Here is a 6,927-nt window from a genome sequence, read left to right on the forward strand (position 1 = left end):
CATTTGTTTGGTCTTGGTGGCGGTCCTCTTTAGGACATTTTGTTTGGCCTCGGTGGCGGTTCTCTTCAGGACATTTTGTTTGGCTTTAGTGGCGGCCCTTGGGGCATTTATATGATCCTTGTGTGGTCATGAGGTATTCCAGTGAGGGGATATGTGGTTGGTAGGACATTGAGATGTTTTACACGAGCCACGGGAAGGAAACCTGGATAGTGATAGGACTCAGACGTGTTCAGAACTGTTTGCTCGCGGCTCTTGGAGGACTTAGGTTCTCCTAGTACTAGCATATTCAGAGACTTTGTGGCTTGGGAATATGGTTGGTATATCGACTTCGGATGACGATCCGGGGTCGCGCTGTAGGGTGGCAACCCGAGAGACGAGTTTTGGATGTTTCCTTATGTATTATGACATGCGGGTTTAGGCCCGATGAGGAGCCAACACTTGGCATGTAGACTTAGGTCTGATGAGGAGCCAATGAAAACTCAAGGTTTAGGCCTATGAGTAAAGGAAAGTCCAAAAATTCGAGAGCAAATAACGCCTGGAGCGTGAGTTTATCGCCTAGAGGTGACCTTCTGTAGATCGGTCGGAGGAGTGCGGGCCGTGGAGACGGTTGCACCGGAGTCCTTCGCTGATGGATGTTCGAGATTCGAGGACGAATCTAGATTGGTGGGGGAGAATTGTAACATCCGTGAACCGAAATCCCGGTTTGGGAGTTGCATCGGTCGATGCAGATGTTGCATCAGTCGATGCAGGTTCAAGTTTCTGCGTTTTGACTTAAGTTAAACTCTGCGTTTTGGGTTAGGAAACACTTAAGTCGAGTTTTTGTCACATTAGTCATGTTCAGCCGATTTTGGGAGGAAGAAAAGAGAGAAAACTGTTCTTGAGCGTTCTTGAGAAATTCTGGAGTTTTGAGGCTGTTCATGTAGAGATCTGTAGCTGGGATCGTTGTAGGAGCTTCCTAGAAGCGTTGTCTCCTTGTGTTTAGGTTCAGATTCGTCTTGGCAAAGGTAAGTGCAGAACCATGGCTTATCTAAGCTAGAAAACTCTTTAATCTGCTTGTTGTGTGATGTTAAACTTGTTAGATTGTTGCTATGGACGTTAGGAAGCTTTCTTGTGGCTTGGGATCAGGTTTTGTGGTTGTAAGAACGAAGATCCGGCGAGAAGCTTCGGAGGAAAACGATGCTCGGTATTGCATCGGTGNTAATTCTTCTTTGGTGTAATGCATATTGTCAAAAACGTGCTTAAATTTGAATTCCTTCACTTTAGATTTCTTCCAGAATTATACATCATTCTTATGTATGCTCAAAAAGCAAAACAAAACTATAACCAAAAAAAAAAAAACTATTATTGGCTAGTCCATGTTAAATCTCACACACCAAAACACATGCTAGTTTTATTACCTCTTAAAAAGAGTTCTATTAATATCGCCAAATTAAAAACCTTTACGGTTACTACATTCCATCCAACGATGTCTTCTTCTTCCGTAAGAACCTCTCTCTCTCTCCTTTTCTTGGCTCTTCTAATCTCACCGGCAGTCTCACAAACCTGTAAGTCACAGACGTTTTCCGGCGATAAAACCTACCCTCACTGCCTTGACCTCCCTCAACTCAAAGCCTTCCTCCACTATTCCTACGATGTAGCCAACACAACTCTCGCCGTCGTCTTCTCCGCTCCCCCGGCAAAGCCTGGCGGATGGATCGCTTGGGCCATAAATCCAAAGGGTACTGGTATGGTCGGAGCTCAAACCCTTGTCGCTTACAAGGATCCAGGTAACGGTGTTGCCGTGGTGAAGACGCTAAACATTAGCTCCTATAGCTCGCTTGTTCCTTCGAAGCTTGCGTTTGATGTATGGGATATGAAAGCTGAGGAGGCGGCGAGGGATGGAGGAACGTTGAGGATCTTTGCTAGGGTTAAGGTTCCGGCTGATTTGNAAGGCAATGAAGAGGAGGATGTTCTAGGGACTCGGTTTTATGTTGTCTGGCATTGCTAGGTTGCTAGAGTTGGGTCATTAGAACATTGCTAGGTTGCTGGTTCTATGATTTTTGTTATTTGGTTATTGGATATTGCTGATGTTATGAATATTGCTAATTTATATTTATTGGATATTTGTTGGTATTGTTATTGCGTTGTTGGTTGTGATTGTGGTTAGGTGGCTAGTGGGTATGGGACCACTAGTTGTAGTTTAATTATTATATTATATTTATTATTTATTAATTTAAAAAAAAAAGGTCGGTCCTTTCAGTCCTCCACGCATCCACAACAGTAGGGTCTGTACCACCCGAAAACCTCTCAGTGAAGAGACCCTTCATCTCTTTGAGCATGGACAAATAATGTCCATGTGCTCCTGCATCCGCAGCCACTGGCTGCCGCTCATCCGCCACCACTGGTGGCACAACCTGAGCCTGAGCCGATACCACAGCTGGCAACTGCTCTAACACCTATGCTAGCAAAGCCGCAAAATAAACACCAGGGACTCCACCCGCTGGGACTCCCACACCCGGGACCCTAGCACCACCGGCCACTGGAGCATCAACACCGCCCCCTCCGGCCACACTCACAGAATCCCCCAGAACATCCTGCGACTCGCCATCACACTCAACTGTCACACTCTGGTCCTCGGTCTCACTAATCTCTGGGACTCTGCCCCTACCACGACCACCTCCGCGTCCATGACCACGACCAGCAACAGCACCATCTCTAGCCATCTGCACTACCATGAACAGAAGACTAAGCAAACAAATTTCAATTATAACACAGAAAACATAAACTCACCGTGGAATCACACAATAGGCTCGAAGAGGATATTCTAGAACTCCATGCCACACACAATTGACTAACTCACATAATCAATCAAAGCATGCAATCCAAACATCTACAGCACAAAGCCTATTGAACCCAAACCTAGAACCGTAAGGGCTCTGATACCAAACTGAAACGACCCGACCAGTTTTTTTTTTTTTAATAATAAATAATAAAATATAATATAATAAATAACTACAACATGTGGTCTCATACCCACTAGCCACCTAACCACGAAAACAACCAACAACAGAATAACAATACTAATATCCAATAAATATAAATAACCAATAATCAAATATAACCATAATCCAATAACCAATCATCAGGAACATGAAATCAGCAACCTAGCAATGTTTCTAATGACCCAACTCTAGCAACCTAGCAATGCCAGACAACATCCAATCGAGTCCCTAGAACATCTTCCTCTTCATTGCCTGGATTCCACGATCACATTTTGCCTTTACCTGCACCACAAACACATATTGCAATGCATGAGTATTTAATAAACACTCAGTAAGGCAATCCTCTCATCTACTGGGCTATACACACAAACAATAGAGTCATCTCTAACCATCAAACAACAATCAACAAACAACAAATAACAAACCAGGACTCTGCGTCGACCGACACCAACATGCATCGACTAACACCAAATGGGGATGCATCGACCGACACAGGGTTGCATCGACCGATGCTCGATGCACTTGCATCGACCTACACTCGCACTGCATCGACCGACGCATGCTCGACATAACACGAAAACCCTAAGGTTTTATGCGCCGTCCTCGCACTTGCATCGGCCAACGCAAGATATGCATCGACCGATGTAATGCCGAGCATCGTGTTTTCCCCGAAGCTTCTCGCCGGATCTTCGTTCCTACAACCACAAAACTCGATCCCTAACCACAAGAAAGCTTCCTAACGTCCAAAATAACGATCTAACAAGTCTAACAACACACAACAAGCACATTAGAGAGTTCTCTACCTTAGATAAGCCATGGTCCTGCACTTACCTTTGCCAAGACGAAACTGAAACTCAAACAAGCAAGAACACACTTCCAGGAAGCTCCTACAACGATCTCAGCTACAGATCTCTACAGGAACTGCCTCAAATCACCCAAAATCTCCAAGAACTCTCAAGAACTTTTTCTCTCTTCTGTTTTCTCTCAAAAACGGTCAGTCTCGACTAATGAGACAAAAGAAACGATTAAGGATTTTTCCTTCTCCCTTTGCCCAAAACGCAGCGTTTGACTTAAGTCAAAACGCACAAAACTGAACCTGCATCGACCGATGCACCTTCTGCATCGACCGATACAATCTCCAAACCGGGATTTTGGTTCATGGATGTTACAAGAAAAGTGTTTTTCCAACCTAGAAGTTTTCCTCTTGACTTAAACAAAGACATTAAGTAAAATCTTGAACCAAAAGGAGTCTGTTTAAAATGGACACAAAATATATATATTTGATTTAATTACTTAGACCATCTCCACTAGAGCAACTCATATAAGTTGCTCATAATTAAACTAATCATATAATTAATATTAAACTAATCAAGGCAATCCATTAACAACTTTAAACAAAATCACTCTTCCACTAGAAAACTCCTATCAAGTTAATTAATAATTAAAATAATAAATTTTAAAAGAATTGTTTATTATTTATCAAATTTTAATAAATTATTTAATAATCCAAAATGACAAAACAATTCATTCAATTACTTATATTACATCAAAAAAAGAAAACAAAAATATTTTACATAATTGGGAAATATTAAACATGTTTTACAAAAAACGAACATAAAAATATATTACATCGAAAACAAACATAATACACTATATTTAGTTGTTAATAATTGAAGTACAAAGTAATAAATTTAGAGAAAATTATTAATTTGTATAGTAAATTTATTTATTTAAAAAACATTTAAAAAAATCACACCTTAAGCAGTGTGATTTGGAAGAATTGTTTTTAAGAAAAAGGAACAATTCACATAAAACAAATGTCAAGGCAAGTATAGAGCTGGGTAATGTCGTCCAACTGCCTTCACCACATGAGACTTCCCACACACAGACACATGTCGATTGTGAAGTAACCTTCNGTCTCACAAACCTGTAAGTCACAGACGTTTTCCGGCGATAAAACCTACCCTCACTGCCTTGACCTCCCTCAACTCAAAGCCTTCCTCCACTATTCCTACGATGTAGCCAACACAACTCTCGCCGTCGTCTTCTCCGCTCCCCCGGCAAAGCCTGGCGGATGGATCGCTTGGGCCATAAATCCAAAGGGTACTGGTATGGTCGGAGCTCAAACCCTTGTCGCTTACAAGGATCCAGGTAACGGTGTTGCCGTGGTGAAGACGCTAAACATTAGCTCCTATAGCTCGCTTGTTCCTTCGAAGCTTGCGTTTGATGTATGGGATATGAAAGCTGAGGAGGCGGCGAGGGATGGAGGAACGTTGAGGATCTTTGCTAGGGTTAAGGTTCCGGCTGATTTGGTGGCAAAGGGAAAGGTGAATCAGGTTTGGCAAGTTGGTCCTGAATTAGGTCCTGGAGGAATGATTGGGAAGCACGCTTTCGACCCGCCGAATCTTGCCTCTATGAGCCCTCTTGATTTAAAAGGTGGCAACAGCGGCAGCACAACCATCTCTGGGGGCGGTGANACCCGCTGGGACTCCCACACCCGGGACCCTAGCACCACCGGCCACTGGAGCATCAACACCGCCCCCTCCGGCCACACTCACAGAATCCCCCAGAACATCCTGCGACTCGCCAACACCATCAACTGTCACACTCTGGTCCTCGGTGTCACTAACCTCTAGGACTCTGCCCCTACTACGACCACGTCCGCGTCCAAGACCACGTCCGCGTCTACGACCACGACCAGCAACAGCACCATCTCTAGCCATCTGCACTACCATGAACAGAAGACTAAGCAAACAAATTACTATTATAACAGAGGAAAATAAACTCACCGTGGAATCACAAAGTAAGCTCGAAGAGGATGTTCTAGGACTCCATGCCACACACAATTGACTAACTCACATAATCAATCAAGACATGCAATCCCAAACATCAAAACAGAAACCTAGTGAACCCAAACCTAGAACCGTAAGGGCTCTGATACCAAACTGAAAGGACCTAACTTCTTTTTTTTTTTAATAATAGAAAATAAATATAATATAATAAATAAACTACAACTAGTGGTCCCATATCCACTAGCCACCTAACCACAATCACAACCAACAGCGGAATAACAATAACAATATCCAATAAATATAAATAACCAATAATCATAACGTAACCAATATCCAAATAACCATTCATCAGAAAACATGGAACCAGCAACCTAGCAATGTTTCTAATGACTCAATTCTAGCAACCTATCAATGCCAGACAACATCCAATCGAGTCCCTAGAACATCTTCCTTTTCATTGCCTTGATTCCACGATCACACTTTGCCTTTACCTGCACCACAAACACAAATTGAGATGCATGAGTATTTTATAAACACTCAGTGAGGCAATCCTCCCATTTACTGGGCTATACACGCAAGCAACACTGATTCCAATGTTCCAAACAATCAACAAACAAGCATACAAACCAGAAAAACGAACATCAACTCGCTGGAAGGGAGGTGTCGACCGACACCAGCCAAGTGTCGACCAACACTGGCTCAATGGTGTCGACCGACACTACCCCACAATGTCGATCGTTGCTTGCTTCACTGTTGTCGATCGACACTCCCTCTGCATTCGCGTTCCAGACGAAAACGAGAGTCGAATCTCGCTTCCCAACTCCAACAAGTGAATTTGCATTCTTGTTGAATCTCATTTCTAATAATTTTTATTGTCGTCTTATCAAATCGCATAAAAAAAAATGGTGGAGAGTATTAAATACGATAATTGCTTCTTTATATGTAATTGATTCTAAAATTACCGCAATATCTTATTCGACTTCATCATTACTATGAAGGATAGTAGTAGCAATTTATCATTTATCATTTTTACCTAAACTCTAAACTTAGCAATTACAATAGCCAAGATTATATGTTAAGAAAATTCTTTTAAAATGTGAATGATAACAAAAATATCTTATTTTGTAATAGAAAATATTTAAAATTATGAAAAA

The 6,927-nt window shown here is 42.2% G+C and overlaps 1 long non-coding RNA gene across 1 annotated transcript; it reads right to left on the reverse strand.

Moving 5' to 3' along the window:
- LOC104747080 lies at positions 1,508-5,088 on the reverse strand. The gene is made up of 2 exons (XR_761090.1): positions 4,909-5,088; positions 1,508-1,542 (listed from the first exon to the last, which is right to left on the reverse strand). It is a non-coding gene; the product is annotated as an uncharacterized LOC104747080 (long non-coding RNA).

Source organism: Camelina sativa, chromosome 15 (assembly GCF_000633955.1).
Source record: "Camelina sativa cultivar DH55 chromosome 15, Cs, whole genome shotgun sequence".
NCBI lineage: Eukaryota > Viridiplantae > Streptophyta > Magnoliopsida > Brassicales > Brassicaceae > Camelina > Camelina sativa.